The 15,879-nt window shown below is 50.2% G+C and overlaps 1 pseudogene; it reads right to left on the reverse strand.

The window, feature by feature from the left end:
* Positions 1-12,343: 12,343 nt before the first annotated feature.
* LOC120838510 lies at positions 12,344-12,930 on the reverse strand (annotated as a pseudogene).
* Between the last annotated feature and the right edge of the window lie 2,949 nt (positions 12,931-15,879).

Genomic DNA, 15,879 nt, shown 5'->3' on the forward strand with positions numbered 1-15,879 from the left:
TACAACCAGTTTCTGAAGCTGGCAACCACAGCTGGAATCAGCGCCATCCTCGGCAGTTTCCTGAACCTCGCGTAGTCACATTTCAGCCACCGCCACATAGAGGGCGCAACCAGACATCCAATTTGTGTTTTCTGTGTGTTTTATGATTCTTTTTAATAAATAGGCTCGATTAGTGAAAATGTCGGCTAATAATCAGGACCTGGAACAGTAATCTCCATTTAATACTAAAAATATCGGCCTAAATGTCTGCCAAAAGGGGTCAAAATACTCGTTTTTGACTATCAACAAATACGTGATTTCACCTATATTCAAACTTTTTTTATGGAAAATCAAAAGTGAAATTTAGAAAAAGGGCCTCGCTTTGCAAAGCAGAATATGTTTTTCTTTGCGGGCCTACAATTTTATTCATGTGCGCCAATCCCTAAGCGCTGTCCCACTGTACTACCAAATGAAGTTTGCCAAAATTAACGGTTTTTGTCACTTTTCACGTGAGCATTCCGAAAAAAGTTTAAGCCATATTACAATGAAATTTAGCGTAACTCTTTCGACCATAATTACAAACTGATGTAAAAAGTTTCAAATAAAATGACCGAGTAGGCGCCCAAAACTTCGCGACTGAAGTGCTTCCGCAAAGTCAATTTTTCTAAAGTAAATATCTGTCAAAATAAAATAAAAAACGAAAAAAGGGCCTCCGTTGACAATGAACGCACTCTTCTTCTATAACATTCTAAAATTAGAAAGAAATTGCTCCAATAGTGCACCCTGTACCACTGTACTACGAAACCATGTTTTGCCGAAAAGGTCAATGTTCGCGGGTGCCCTCTGAATTAGCTTTTTGCACTAGGAAAACAAATCCTACATCAGATAAAAGATAATGTTGTACACTACAAGATGATATATAACACATAATTTTAGCAAGCTTGAACACGCCACGATCGCATTTCGAAAACGTGCTGAAAGCGTCATATATCATGGCCGCCGTGGGACCGCAGCCTTAAGCCAAGGTCGTGGGGAAGTCCGGAGCCTCTTCAGGAAAAGCTCAGACCCAGACAACACTGTACCCAGAGCATTTGCTTCCTCTCTCAGTTGAGAAGAAAAGCAATTGGTCACCTGGTTGTACAAGCTGCATCCCCCCCCCCCCCTCCCCCCTGGAACGTCTCCTCTTGGTACGTCCCCTCCGCACTTCCCTTGGTAATGAGCACACCGTGCCAATAAGATACCTTTAGTGAGCCCGTGGGCGACAGCATCTCAAAGCAAGCCAAAAAAGACATGCCAAAAGACAAGCCCAGAACCATGAAAAAACCATCAAACGAAAAGTGATGAAAAGGCGGTCGTTAGAGAGGAAGGATAATCCGCTGTGTACAGGATCGTACCCTTGAGGAAGGCTGCCTGGCGTCTGCGTTTGGGAGCTTTCAGGGCACAAATTTTTCGCAGACAACCTCCAAAGAGAGAGAGGGAGACAGAGAGAGAGAGAGAAAGGGGACTAGATATGTTGAAGGTATTTTCCCCCCGTGCTCGACGTGCTGGCCTTGTTTGGAAGTGTGCCTGCAGTCGTGGACCCTGATATTTGGTGCGCCTCCCCACTGTCTCTCCACTTCGAAACTCCTGGCGCCGTCCCTGTCGGGAAGACGTGCCGTGACCTTGATGGAGATAAACCCCACTTTGGAAGCGTCCAGCAGGCGCGTCCACCCACCGCTGTTTTAATATTTTGTCCCTCGCGTCGATTGCTTACGTTTTTTCTTCGAGCTGACGAAGAACCCCGGGGAGGGGGGGGTTGCCTGGCGAGGCGTTGGGGGGGGGGGGGGGGGGGGGCGATCGCACCCCCCCCCCTGGATCCGCCACTGACAGCGAGTGACTCGTCGCAACTTTAAATGGCTGACCAACCACACGCTGTATAAATATCCCCATAACCCAATTTGCTTTTTTTTTTAGGACATGTTTTTGATGTTTTTATTTTCGGCCCACAATGAAGGCGGAAAGGCAGAGAGGTCGGGAGATCCGTGCACTCGACAAACGTGGCTGGAAGCATTTCTGCGTGGAAAGAAGCCAGCCTATTGGAACATCTGACTGGGAGCAGTGTTTTATGTGCGTGTACGGCGCCGTGAAACTACTCTTCAGTGTTTGCGCGAAAGCTGCCACCGAAGTTCGCGGTGTGTTCCGACCTCCGACTTTGCGGGAGCGATCATTCTCATTGTGTTGTGTAGTCTTTGTGCGCACCCACCACTACGGAATACAACAGTTCTCCATCGAAAACACTCTCGCACAAGTTGCGTGCAGTGTTGAAGGTACGGACGCGAAGGCTCTGGGACGCGCCGGCGTAGCACCGTGCTTTGTTTGCACAATAATGCGGCAAAAGAGCACCTTCTGAAGCTGCCCGTTCGAGTCCGTGCCTCTCGCCAGTGCTGAATATAACCGGAGTGTAAACTATATGTAATCATCGCCGTTGTCCATTCAGTGAAGACGGTTGCCTCCCACCGCATATGCAACGTTACTAAAACCAGGGCCAACCTGACTAAAACACTCAGTTGGGAAACTCCCATAGAGACAGCTTTGTAAAAGTGGCCTCAATCTGTCTCCGAGTACCGAGCTAATGACGAACACAACGCCACCATTTCTCCCGCAGCGGCCTCTCGCAGAACTGCACGTGACTTCTACTTTGGCTTTAAGAACAGATACAGCGGTTGAGGTAACAGGGGTGCCACCCCGTCTCCCCGGCAGACGCGCCGCGTTGAACCAACCGGCGGACTCTTCCTATACCTCCCATTGGGACTCCAATTGCAGACGGCAGCGCCAAATCTCCCCTAACGGGCGTTGGGTTTCTCCAAAAGAAATAAGAAATAGACAAAACAATACGCGCACCGTCGTCATGGCAACCGCTTGGTTATGGGAGAGGGTGAGAGAAGTGTGTTCCCTCCTCTCCCTCTCTCTCACCCTCGGCGACAAAAAGACGCGAGTTCGTTCGGAGTTCGGAGCAGCCTCCGAACTCCGAACGAATTTGCATCTTATTGTCGCTGATGTTGAGAGAAGAGGGAACTGCTCCCATTGCCGCCGTCTCGTTCTTCTACAATACAATGTAATCTTTTTTAGAACAAAAAAAGTGTTTACCTTTTTTTGCGAATGTCCGACGCTTCCGAAACAATTGCACTTGACTTTGCCTCGCTCGATTGAGATCGGCTTAGCAACAGTGCATGTTCAGTGACAGCCAGTTCTCATAAAATCGTGAATGAATGAATGCAAAGCACGCCCAGCCGCTGCTGTTTAGCGGCTTAAGATGGGCGCACATCGCCAGTCTGAGCACAAGTCCAAACTTCTTTTGCAAGTTCTCTTTTTATTAGGCACGCTCGTTATACAAAGAAGAAGAAAAAAAAAACGTTCACTGCACAGCAAAACAAAGTAACAAAATCTACACGAAACTACTATTCAAGTATTCACAGACCTGCAATCACACATTTAACTTTGCGGTAGTTAGCGACAGTGATTCGATCGCCGGGGTTTCTCGCAGGTTCCTTCTGCAGCGAGCTGCTCCACGCACGAGCTACCGAGCTGCGGTGCTCTAACACCGATACCGCCCACACCGCCCATTTTAAGATACATGCGCTGTCCCTTGTGACCTTTTACAATAACTCTTCCATAAAGAAACATGCACCAGCAAGTTTTCGGCAATCCGAAACTGTATAACCAAAAGTATAGCAGCCCGTCTTTACCTTTCGTCACTCGACCGGGAACCCAAAGAACTTGGCAGAGATGTTGCCACTGGAATTAGAGCACCACTGAGTCGAGCAATAGACAAGGTTTCGTTTCCTCCGTGTTCTGGTAGAAGAAATAGACCGATAACCAATAGGTCAACGCCACTGCCCGCTGTCGCAAACGAAAACCACCACCGCACCGTTGGCACAGGCTCCCTCGAGCAGCCGACGCATCCAACTCATCCGCGAGCGCGGCAGCCGACGCGCAACTGTTCTCAACGGTCAAAATACAAAAAACAACCGGCCAATGAGAGCAAAGTATGAGGGCGAAACTTTAGCTAACCAAGATATTTGTTTCATCTTACCAGGATAATTTTTGAAATTTGTAAGTAGCAACAATAATATGTATCTCATCCTATTAAATAAACTTTCCGGCGTAAACCGGAAAAACTTAATAGAATACCAACGGATAAGAGATGGCGCTGAAATACCAAACCGGAAGGCGCTCGAAGTGTCCGCCGGTTGGTTGAACTACCGACGTTAAAATGCACCTAGGTCAGGACGTGCTACCTGAAAGGCCCGCTGAGGCCTGTTTGTTTGAAAACAATATTAATTGTTCCGCAAAACCTTGCGAACTAAAGACAATAAAAACATCACGCGCCCATCATTTGGTACTAAACTCCAATAAATTTCATACAAAAAGAGTCTTTTCCGTTTGTTTTTACGCAAAAACAGGCTTTCAAAAAGCTCAAGGGGACCACAGTACAGACAAACGATAAAGAGTGGCGCTGTTGTCGCATTTAGCTCGGTCTCGGTGGACGCCAGCGGCCCAGGTTTCGACGGTGAGTTTCCCAACTGAGTGTTTTAGTAACGTTGGCATATGCAATCGCCAAGGCAAGGCAACAAGAATCGTGCGAAGCAGACGAATAAAAAAATTCCGTGTTCTCTCGACAAACGCGAGATTACCCGAGAAGACGCCGCCGTCGGGTGGCCCTGTGTCGCCGGCGTCGACCGTAACGCGCGTTTTTTGCTCAGTGTGAACTCGTGACGTGCGCTGCGCTCGTTACGTGTGCTCCTTCTTTGTCGCAGTCTGTTTTTCGCGCTGTTTCCTACGATGAATTTCCACCAACGCGCCACCAAACTATCCATTCTTCTACGATAGCTGGAAAGGTTGGCGCCATCTACCAGCGACGGCGGCAACCATACGGGTTGTGTCATGGCCTCCGAGATCCCGAAGCTATGGCCGAAGCGTTGAAGGGTAGGAGAGGGCATGACGTCGGCCGCGCAGCCTCCACAAGCCATGCTCCCTTGACGCCTCGCCTCTTTCTCATTTTCCTCCTTACACTCCTCACTTACCATGCCAACGTGACCACATCACGTGACCGTAGCTAGCCATCGTCTTGCTATAGGGTACTAGAATACACCACAGTCTAGCCTTCGATCTGATGAAACCTACCGGACGGAGTGCGCGCAAGCCTGCAAGGAGTCCTTCTACAACCAACCATCCATCTCACACGTGACATGTCACGCGCACCAATTGCCAGAGAGATCTGCGGTCACGCTGGGCACAAAATCGTTTAAACTTTTTATGACTAGGCTTCACCAATATTGCAACGTGCCCCCTCCTAGTACTTCTAACCTCCTTGGTTCGCGCGCTTCGGGATATCGGGGCCATGGTTGTGTGTAGGGGTATCGCAAACCGGCCGCGGTTCGAGTTCGACCAGGTTCGACTTTTTCGAACCTTATATTGAGGTTCGACTCGTGTGCGCATGCGCGACAGGCTGGCCAGTTGGCTTCGGATTGGATGATAATGGCTAAGAAATGAATTAAGTGCAGCACTGATTGGCTATTTCAGTTAATACAGTACTAAAATTAAGTTATTAACTTCTTAACTTCAATTAGTTTCTTTTAATTGCAACTGTTCACAATATAAAATAACCCTTTGCATAAATTTTTTTTTTCCAAACCTAGACATGCTTGTGTCAAGGTCTGGCCACACTGTCCACAAAGTCGAACTGGTCGAATCTGGTGAAAAGTTCGAAGGTTCTTCGAACCCCGAAGGTTGGAGCAAAAAATCTGGTTCGACAAAAGTTCGCGACACCCCTAGTTGTGTGCTTGCCGCCCAAGGACTTAGAAGTACTAGGAGGGGGCACGTTGCAATATTGGTGAAGCCTAGTCATAAAAAGTTTAAACGATTTTGTGCCCAGCGTGACCGCAGATCTCTTTGGCGATTGGTGCGCGTGACATGTCACGTGTGAGACGGATGGTTCATTGTAGAAGGACTTCTTGCAGGCTTGCGCGCGTTCCGTCCGGTAGGTTTTATCAGATCGAAGTCTAGACTGTGGTGTATTCTAGTACCCCGTAGCAAGACGAAGGCTAGCTACGGTCACGTGATGTGGTCACGTTGACAGGGTAAGTGAGGAGAGTAAGGAGGAAAATGAGAAAGGAGGCGAGGCGTCAAGAGAGGAGGTGTTGCTATGGTGCCTATAGTGTTGCCAACACGCGGCCGACGTCACGCAGCTGCGGTGGCGCTGTCAACGGCAATGCGCATGCGCGGACGCTTCACGGAAATTCGGTTTGTGCACACGCGCAGTGCCCACACTTGGTGTGGGCAAACGCGGGCTTGTTTGTAAACAGCAAGAAACACTCGACCCCAGGGGCAGCAAACCGTTTTTGAGCCCAGTCACTGGGTTTGAGGCTAGACTCTCACCGGCGTCCGTGTTAACCCCACGACCAACTCTGTGGTTAACCCTAACCAAGTGGACTGCCTGCGTAGGCGCAGTCTCAAAAACTGCTGGCAGCTAAATTGGTCTTTTCCCGCTGCAGTTTGTGTTTCATGGTACATGTATTTTCCTGAGGTCATTGAGAATATATTGTACATTAAATAAAAAAAAAAATTTATAATTTTTTTTTTGGGTACGCGCGCGCCAGAAGGAATGGACTGAAGTGTATAGTTCGTTTTTTGTTGATTTTTACGATAAGTATCGATGGCGCCACGCGAATCGCCGCATGCCAAGCGACAAAGCGTTCAGCTGTCGAAAATAATTTACAACAGAAGATAGCCGAAAGACATGCATTTTTCGCGCTCACAAATAACGAGTTTACCGATGGATAAAACACGGACATACAATGGACCTCTTGGCGAATATATGCTGCCACCTAGACACGCGACTGGGTTCGAGGCTAAGTGGCGACTAAACAACGCGCGCGCAAGGCCTCGCCCACCCGCTTTACACTCAAAACGTCAACTGCATCCTGTTGACCCATTGAGGCGCTGTGACCTAGATATGGCTCCCCCAAACTCGCCTTTGACCCCATCGTGCGTAATCTTCCACCCCGAAGTCAACACAACCAAACCGTCTTCCCTCTCTGCTCGGCCAGAAGGTAGAGAGAGAGAGGGTACTGGAACCATTTACTCTCGAGCCGATGTTTCTACAAAAGGTCCATTTAGCGAGTGTTGACATTCGACCAATATATTGTACCTACCACACGATGCAGCGTTATCTGAAAATAATTTATCTGAGAAAGATCTTAAATAACAGTCAAAGTCGACGACAGCCACAACTCGACGATCAAACGGAATCCAACATTACTTCGTTTTGGGGCACGTTTTGGAGAGAGCTTCTTTTTTTCACAACAGCAGCAAGGCAAAGGAATGAACGCGACTGACCCAATCTCCACCCCCGACCCGGACAACTATTTTTGGAGATGACCGAGGATTCTACGCGGATCATCTCTGGGAGGGGGGAGAACAATGTTCGCAAAATCGCGTCGAGGGCTGTTCGACGTCCTTCACCTCCTTCGTTTCCCGTGAATGCCGAGCAGAAAAGCTTGAATGGCAGGCACTTACAAGCCTTATTTCTCACAATGGAAGATAACATAGAAAGGGTACGCAGCACGCATAAAAAAAATTAAGCGGAAACTTTCAAGAGGGGTTAGAAAACGAATGCAAAACCGCAAAAACGTAGGAAGAGAACCGCACTGAGCGGGTCTTCACAGTCCAAGAGAGTGGCAGAAAATTCCTAGCTGATAGAAGGCGCGAGAGTCACACCAGCCGCATCAGCATCAACATGGCAGCGGCCTAGGAGCATTTTTTGGAAAGGTGTATAGATGGCGGTAGCTGTCCAGAGGCGTTTATGTCGACAAGTGTTTTGTACCAGACACGATCCTCGGGAACCTAGCCCTTAACAGCTCTGCTGTAAAACAGTCACTGTTTGCAAAACACGAGCAGTCACTGTCTGCAAAACACGAGCAGTCACTTTCTGAAAAACACAACCAGTCGCTTTCTGAAAAACACAACCAGTCACTTTCTGCAAGGTACGAACAGTTACTACCGTATTTTCCGGTCTATAAGTCGCACCGTTGTATAAGTCGCACTTCCGTATATCGAGGGACTTTTACAAAGAAGTTCATATATTAGTCGCACCTTTGTATAAGTCGCACCTCTGCATGGTTCGCGCTTTTCTTTTTACGCTGACCGGTACCGCGAAACCGAAATTTCGCATTGGTAATCAGCTGGTTCAAACATACCGTACCGTTTGACGCACAACGACGTTTAGATTAGCGAGAAATGCCTAGAGCACGGCACACTCTGGCAGGGGCAGTTAGGTCATTCACAACTAAAGGACGCAAAATGTGCTGGCCAGCGCATGCTGAGCGAGCGAAAGTTTAATGCGCCAGAAACCTGTCAACAAAGCTTGGGCGGCCCACTAAGCCTAGCCACGGAGACGATACGAACGTATTACCACTTACCTTAAATTGTGATTGGAGTGAGGCAAGAACCACGACTGAATCAGGCTACGTCAACCAAACTTTTATTACCACTGCCACGCAGTCTACTCGGTAAAACCGTCGAATTCCTCGCTTTCAGAGTCACTTTGGAAGAGTGCGGCGATCACTGGATCCAACGCGATGGGCTCTTCGTCGTCGTCAGGCCCGCTGCTGTAGTCGCTCTCAGCGGCACCGCTCTCAGGTGCAGATTCAATGAGACCGGCCTTTCTGAAACCGGCGGTCACAGTCCCTGCGGAGACCGAGTTCCAGGCTTCACTGATCCACTCGGCCACCTCGCCCAATGACGCGCGCCTCATGCGCCCAGTTTTCGTGAAACTGTGGTCGCCGCTCGTCATCCAGGCCTCCCACAAACGCCGCAGGACCGCTTTGAAGCTGCGGTTTACGGAAATGTCCAGCGGCTGCAGCAGCTTCGTCATGCCACCAGGAATTATTACCGGGATGCAGTTCTTTGCCTTGATCTTCGTCTTGACCAAGTCGGTCATGTGCGCCCTCATGCTGTCCATCACTAGAAGGCCCTTGTTCGCGTGAAAAAATCCGCCCGGTCTCTGCGAGAAACACTTCTCCAGCCAGAGCCCCATCATCTCTGTGTCCATCCAGCCTTTCACGTTGCATTCGATGACGACTCCGGGCGGGAAACTGTCTTTCGGCATAGTCTTTCTCTTAAAAATAATCATGGGCGGCAATTTGGTACCATCAGCGCAACAGGCCAATACGACAGTAAAATGCGATTTCTCGTGGCCGGTCGTTCTTATACTGACAGTCTTTTCGCCCTTCTCGGCCACGGTCCTGCCCATCGGGATATCAAAAGTCAGAGGGACTTCGTCCATGTTGACAATGTGGTTAGGCCTAACACCATGGGCTTGAATTTGTTCTTCGACGAATGCCTGGAAACTCGCCATCTTCTCCTTGAAGTCGTCTGGAAGTTTCTGGCAGACTGTTGTGCGGGCTCTGATGGATAGCTGGTGCCGTCTCATGAAGCGGAAGCACCAAGACGGCCCGCCGACGAAGTCAGCCATGTTCATATCTTGTGCCAATGTTTGCGCCTTCAGCCGTACCTGCACAGTAGAAACTCCTCTGCCCGCTGCTCTCTGCTCGAGTATCCACGTCCGCAGTCGATCCTCTAGCTGAGGCCATCGCGCCTTTTTGCCGCGGTCAGCCTTTTTAGAGCTCTTCATAGAACGCAGCTCGTTCGCAGCTTTCCGCCAGTCCCGGACAATCTTTTCGCTGATGTTGAAATGCCTTCCGGCAGCACGGTTGCCATTTTCAATCGCATAGTTGACTGCAGATAACTTCTGCTTCGCGGTATAACTTCTCCGCTTTACCGGTGGGGCATGTTGAAAAACTCGGTCGGGCGCGCGACGTCGAAACGAGCCTGACGTGAACGAAACAAGTCAGGAACAAAGGCGATTATGGCCAGAGCGCCAGACGCCAGAACCGCCAGAACGGGAAAGCAAGATAGCCAAGATATTAGCAGCGCCCCCTGGGGGAAACCGGAAGAACGGCACCTATGGCTGCGTAGTTACGGCGCGCCACGATAGATGGCGCAACGCGAAGACAAGCCGTTTTGACTGAAAAGTTTATATATTAGTCGCACCTTTGTATAAGACGCACCAGAAATTTTTTTTGAAAAAAACCGCGACTTATACACCGGAAAATACGGTAAACATAATCCAGAAGACGTTGTGGTGGGCGTCGCTCTCTAGAAGATTGTCGAAGTACGAGTTCTCCGTCGCCTTCCTAGACATGCACCGGTGAACTCTGTTCCACCTGTGGCGCTTGAAGTACTGGTTGCGTGCTGACCGGTGACTGGGGGAAGTGTGCCCACTGGTAACGTGGCGGGAGTCGACCCAGACGTGCCAGGTAACTCGGTGTTGTCATACCGAGGAGAACTCTGCAGAAAAGAGTCTTGGTTCGGCCATGACTCCCTGGGCACTGCTGATAACTTAGACCCATTCCACGTCCGTCCGTCTTCTAGATGAAACGACCAACGCCCAACGTGCTTGAGGACCTTTCTGCAGCAGTCGGCGCATCGGCTCTACCTCCTCGGCCAACCTGGGGACGAACCTGGCGTAATACTCAACGAGGCCCAAGAAAGAGCGCAGCATGCCAGGCTCAGATGGGATGGCTGCATGGGCGATCGTGTCGACCTTGGCCTGAAGGGGTGCTATGCCTTCAGCGCTGACACAATGTCCGAAAAACGACAGCTCAGATGCGTTGAAGGCGCACTTCTCATTAAGCTTGAGTCCAGTCTTGGAGATCCGACGAAGAACTTCACGGTGGTTCTCGGTGTGCTCTTGCAGAGTCTTTCCAAAGACAATTAATTATATTGTCTATGTAGCAGAGGACGCCACTGCAGCCATGTAGAATTCTTGTCATCAGTTGCTGGAATGCAGCTAGGGCCGATACGAGTCCAAAGCAGATTCTCTTAAAACGGAAGAGCCCCTCATGTGTTACAAATGCCGTGAGGTCTCTACTGTCTGGATGAAGCAGGACTTGGTGATATGCAGCTGCCAGGTCTTGTTTGGAGAAGTGGTATGCGCCACTGAGGGCGTGCAGCAGTTCTTCCGTATGCGGCAAGGGAAAGTTGTCGATGACTACAGCCTTGTTGGGCTCTCTGAGGTCGAAGCAAAGACGGATGCTGCCGTCTTTCTTGCGGACGACGACGACTGGGGAAACCCATTCGGACGCACCGATTCTTTCGATAAAGTCCGCAGCTTCGAAACGGTTCAGCTCGTCCGTGACTTGCTGCCGCAAAGCAAGCGGTAGACGCCTCAACTTCAGCACAACTGGAACGACAGACTGCTTGATCTTGACCTTGTGCTGCACCCCCTAGGCAAGTCCTAAACCCGGTGAGAAAAGGTGATCAAACTCAGTCGAGAGGGGCGCTGGTAGACCAGGGCTAGGAGCAACCAGGGTCGGCTTCACGGTGCCTGAAGGACAAGTGGAAGGGGTGGAGGCAAGCATGGTAGTGGTTGGTTCTGCAGCGGTGTACAAACAGCGAAGTTCGGTGCCCAAAATCTGAAGACCCAGAACTTTTACATCGTCCAGGCCTCGAAGTGATGTTTAACTGGGTGTGACGTAGGTCAGCAGGGCCTCTTCTTTCTTGTGTGCGACATGTGCGCAGAAGGAACCACAAACAGCAATCTTCTGCCGTGAGAAGTTCAGCAGGGTAACTCAAGGGCTGCTCAGCTGTACCTTGTTCTGGAACAGGCTCTGGAAATGCTCCTCCCCGATGATGGAGACAGCAGAGCCGGTGTCAATGAGGAACGTGACGACACGCGGCGGCGACGTCGAAACAAGTGGCGTCACTCGAACGTCAACGTAGACTCCTGTACGCTTGTCGGTGTGGACGGAAAGAATGCTGAAGACTTGCTGCATCCTCGTCCGGCGCCACTTCATGAACTTGAGCTGAACTTCTCCCTCGGTTGTGACGGGCGCGTCGAGAGACTTGCTGGAAATGGCCGTGGCGTCCGCATCCGAAGCAGGTACGATCACGTGCAGGGCAGCGAGACGAGTCGCACGTTGATGTGCCGCAGTTTCCACATGCAGCGGGACCGTTGAAGCCAGAGTATGAAACGACACTGCCAGAGTTTCATGATGCTGGCGTGCATGCAGGGCGCGGGCACGGCAAACCCCGTGAGCGGTTGTCAGAATGACGACTCCCTTGACCGTTGCGTCTGGTTGACTTCCGTCCCCGTGGAGCTTGCGACGTGATGCAACGGACAGGGTTTGCGAGGGCCTCGGACTCACGCGCAGCCTGCTCGCGAAGCTGCGCAATTTCCACTGTGCGGTCAAAAATCAGCGTGTCTCCTTCGAGGAGCAGTCTCCCATGCACACGCAGGCATGTGACGCCGGCGACGAACTGGTCACACGTTTTCGTCGGCTTGAGCGGCGAAGTTGAGGGACACAGGCAGTTCGCGGAGCGCAAGGGCAAAGTCCGCTGCTGGTTCACCAGAGAGTTGACGACGCTCGCGGAATCGTTGTCGTTCCACCCGGACTTTGCAGCGGGCAGCGAAGTGATGTGTTAGGGCTACGAGGGCGGCGTTGGTACGGGTCTGGCTTTCTGCTCTTTCCTGCCTCGTCGGCTGCTGCAGCGGCAGCTGGCGGGCTCGGCGTCAGCTGCGGAAGCGCGTCGAAAATGCGCCGTCCTTCAGGTTTCAGGCAGTGCAAAAGCAGGGCTTGCCGACGGGCCGGCGGCAGCTTGTTGGCGCTGGAGGCGACCAGAAAGTTCTCGAAAAGTTGTAACCAGCGGGTCCATGGCACAGCTGGCGTGACGAGGAACGGTGACAAAAGCGCAAGTCCCGTGACGTTCATCCTCGTCGCCAGTTGTTGTGTTCCGGGCCGGACGGCCGCAGAAGGGGAGAAACCCAGACAAAGACCAGAAAGTGCCAACTAGAAAGAGGACTTTACTAGTCCCGTGCAATACTGTACAGAGACAAGGTGATGGTGCCATCTCATGGAAGGCGCAACTACAACTTGCCAAAGGGTGTCGCTTCACGACATTACAGAATCGAAGTCTGGTAGAGGAAACTGGTCCTCGAAAAAAACGTCCTTGAAATACCGACTGAACTGTTCGCATGTCTCAGCAGTGCTTATCTCATTTCCAGATGCATCAGTGAAAGGGAAACATTCTTTACCTTGTTTTGGGTTAACAGCCGTCCAGAACTTTTTGAGGTTAGTTCAAAGTTTACGAAGATCCTCATTGCTAAATTTCTTTAATTTAGTTCCCCGTTTGTCTTGTCTCATGATCGTACTAGGCGATCTTCATTGGCGGGACTGAAAGAGACTGGCACTATGATTCAGTTCTCCAAATGACTCACCTCGCAAAGTCGAAACTTTTCTGACCGATCCGGTGGGCCCACTGTCTTCGCCGCTGAAGATTGTCTTTTCGTGTCGGGACGGCAGAAAGCTTCTTCCCTTCACAGTGCTGTTTGTGCAATCCACAGCGCAGCATGATGGCATCGCATTGCCGCCAAGGTCGTGGTAAAAAATTTAAAGAAAAAAAAACGACGGCCGGGTTGTAAGCAACGGAGGCACCGTTACGCCTCGCCCAGTGATGGCATTGGTTCCTAGTACAGTGACCTAGAGAGTTGTAGTGGGCTCACGATCGGTTCGGCCGGATGCGTTTGATATTGACGTGGCGCTGTACGCATTTCCTCCTGAAACTTTCCAGCGCGCATTGGTTGTACCAGGAGCCCTAAACTCGTCGAACACAAAGTTAGAGCCGAAAGTTCGCGGAGCGCGCCGATTGGACGTCGGCGTAAAAAACGCGAAGTCATCGTCGTGATCAGCCAACCGGTGTGCTCAGTCAACTTCGGCCCAAACTTTGTGTTTGACGAGTTTAGGGCCCCAGGTCGGTTCGGCGGCTCTTACCAATTGCAGGCAGCGGGCGGGAGAAGTTTCAGGAGGAATCTATTGCTGCGCCTCCGGCGTTTTCGACATCGGCCACTTCAGCGCAATACACGGGGGAGATGGGGCGGTGAGCCCACTACCCAACTTTTAGGGCACTATAGTTTCTAGCAGACCACCGAATTGCGCAGGGTCATGGGAAGGCAACGGTCATATGTCGCGCTCGAAAGAACATTTCAGAGGGAAAGGGCATTGGCGAGTTTCGCCGCTTATACGGCTCAAGTTTCGCCGCTCATGTGTAGTGCCACTCCTCCCCCTGGCGATGCGCACCCATACCTGTAAGCAGTACGAGGAGCAGAAAACGCAGGCATCTAATGCGGTTGTCGTGCTGGCCTCGCGCTTGGTAAGGTACTGAATGCAAAAGGGCAGGGCACCAGGTATTGTTGTGCAGTCAAATACCACAGAATCGTATTAAACAGAAAGGTAATAAATAAGCGTCTCCTGAGAAGTTTTATTCGGTTCCTGGGAGGTAATTCAAGATTGCCAGTTGTGCGGAGGACAGGGTTAATTATTGTTTCTCTATCTTGTTGCATGATTCTGTAGTGCAGCTACGCTTACTTTTCCCGTTAATAGGGACTTTTTGTAGATCACACGCAAGAGCATGCGAGAGTTTCGCGTAGCTTGGGGTCACTTTTAATGCGGACTAAGCTCGCGCCCGTACGACCCGCAATCCTAAGCCCACGTTGTATGATAAGTCCTAATGTAGTAGCTACGATGGTTCCCCGTGGCTGTTGACAAAAGAAACTCGAATATGCAGTTACCATTTTTAAACAGCTTTCAATTTCAAAACCAAGTTCCCTTTGCTTACCTGTCAATTTTGTTCCCCGATGCTTACGAGACAGATCGAGCAAGCGGCAAAATACTCGAGATAAAATGAGGCAGATAACTGTAGTTCCTTTCGCATACTGACTTGAAGGCACAACTGACCCTTTTGAAAAGTTCTTGCCAACGACTGACCGCCACTGCTTGCTCACATACTCCAAACATGAGGGTAACGTCAGCGTTTGGCATCAACTCGGCTCAGCTTGTGTTGATAAGGAGCGCTGAAGTCACCGTTCGGCGAGGACTTGGAGCCAATCACACGCTTCGTGGACAAACAATGGTGACCGATCGACTTTTGAAAAGGGTCTATTGAAAAGAAATTGACAGCTGTGCTCTAGTTTTTTTTGTTTTTTTTTGTATTAAAATGATATAGTTAACCCACAACAGGTATAATTACTTTCCAAATAACTCTTAAATATTAGACACTAGAACATTCCTGGGTTGACCAATTAGAGCGTGTTGGCAATGTTAGATGTATCAAATGAAAGCATCATAAAGGGCACCAGGATAGGACACCTCACAAAAGTAAATACCGTATTTACTCGCGTATAGGTCGACCTGTTTTTCAAAAATCGCCTCATCAAAACTGGAGGGTCGACCAATACGCGAATCCCGGTATTATATTTTTCAACTTTTTTTTTTTTTCCGGGGGTCCCGAAGTTAGGGGGTCGACCTATACGACGTATCGACCAATATGCGAGTAAATACGGTAACTGAAAATGCATGTGACTGAAATTCAAAACAAATTACATTTTTCGCCGAGAGAAGTAATATTCACTATCCTTTTTTGGCGCGGAATGTTTTAGATATATAAAGTAACACTACGCCTCAACAGCAACAAAAAATCACAAAAAATCTTATTTAAAGGTACGGGATCCCCAGGTTGTGAAGATTCCGTACCTTTACATTCGGGGACCGGTGCTCAAAAGAAACCCGATGCCCATCCCACCACATGGCCGATGGATACCAGGGAGGATGATCGCTCCGCCAGGTTCGCCAACGCTATGCCAACAAAGATGACCCCGGTGCCCAAGAGTGTTCATTGGGAAACAAGGGTCCCCCACAAAACACAGCAGCCAAGCGAGCCGTGGACACACGCAGCAACCGCCGACCCAAGAGCCAAAAGGGATTTGGAGCGGAGTCAAACGCCACTACCCGTAATCGCAGGGGC

Source organism: Ixodes scapularis, unplaced genomic scaffold, assembly GCF_016920785.2.
Source record: "Ixodes scapularis isolate PalLabHiFi unplaced genomic scaffold, ASM1692078v2 PGA_scaffold43__4_contigs__length_2004386, whole genome shotgun sequence".
In the NCBI taxonomy this organism is placed as follows: domain Eukaryota; kingdom Metazoa; phylum Arthropoda; class Arachnida; order Ixodida; family Ixodidae; genus Ixodes; species Ixodes scapularis.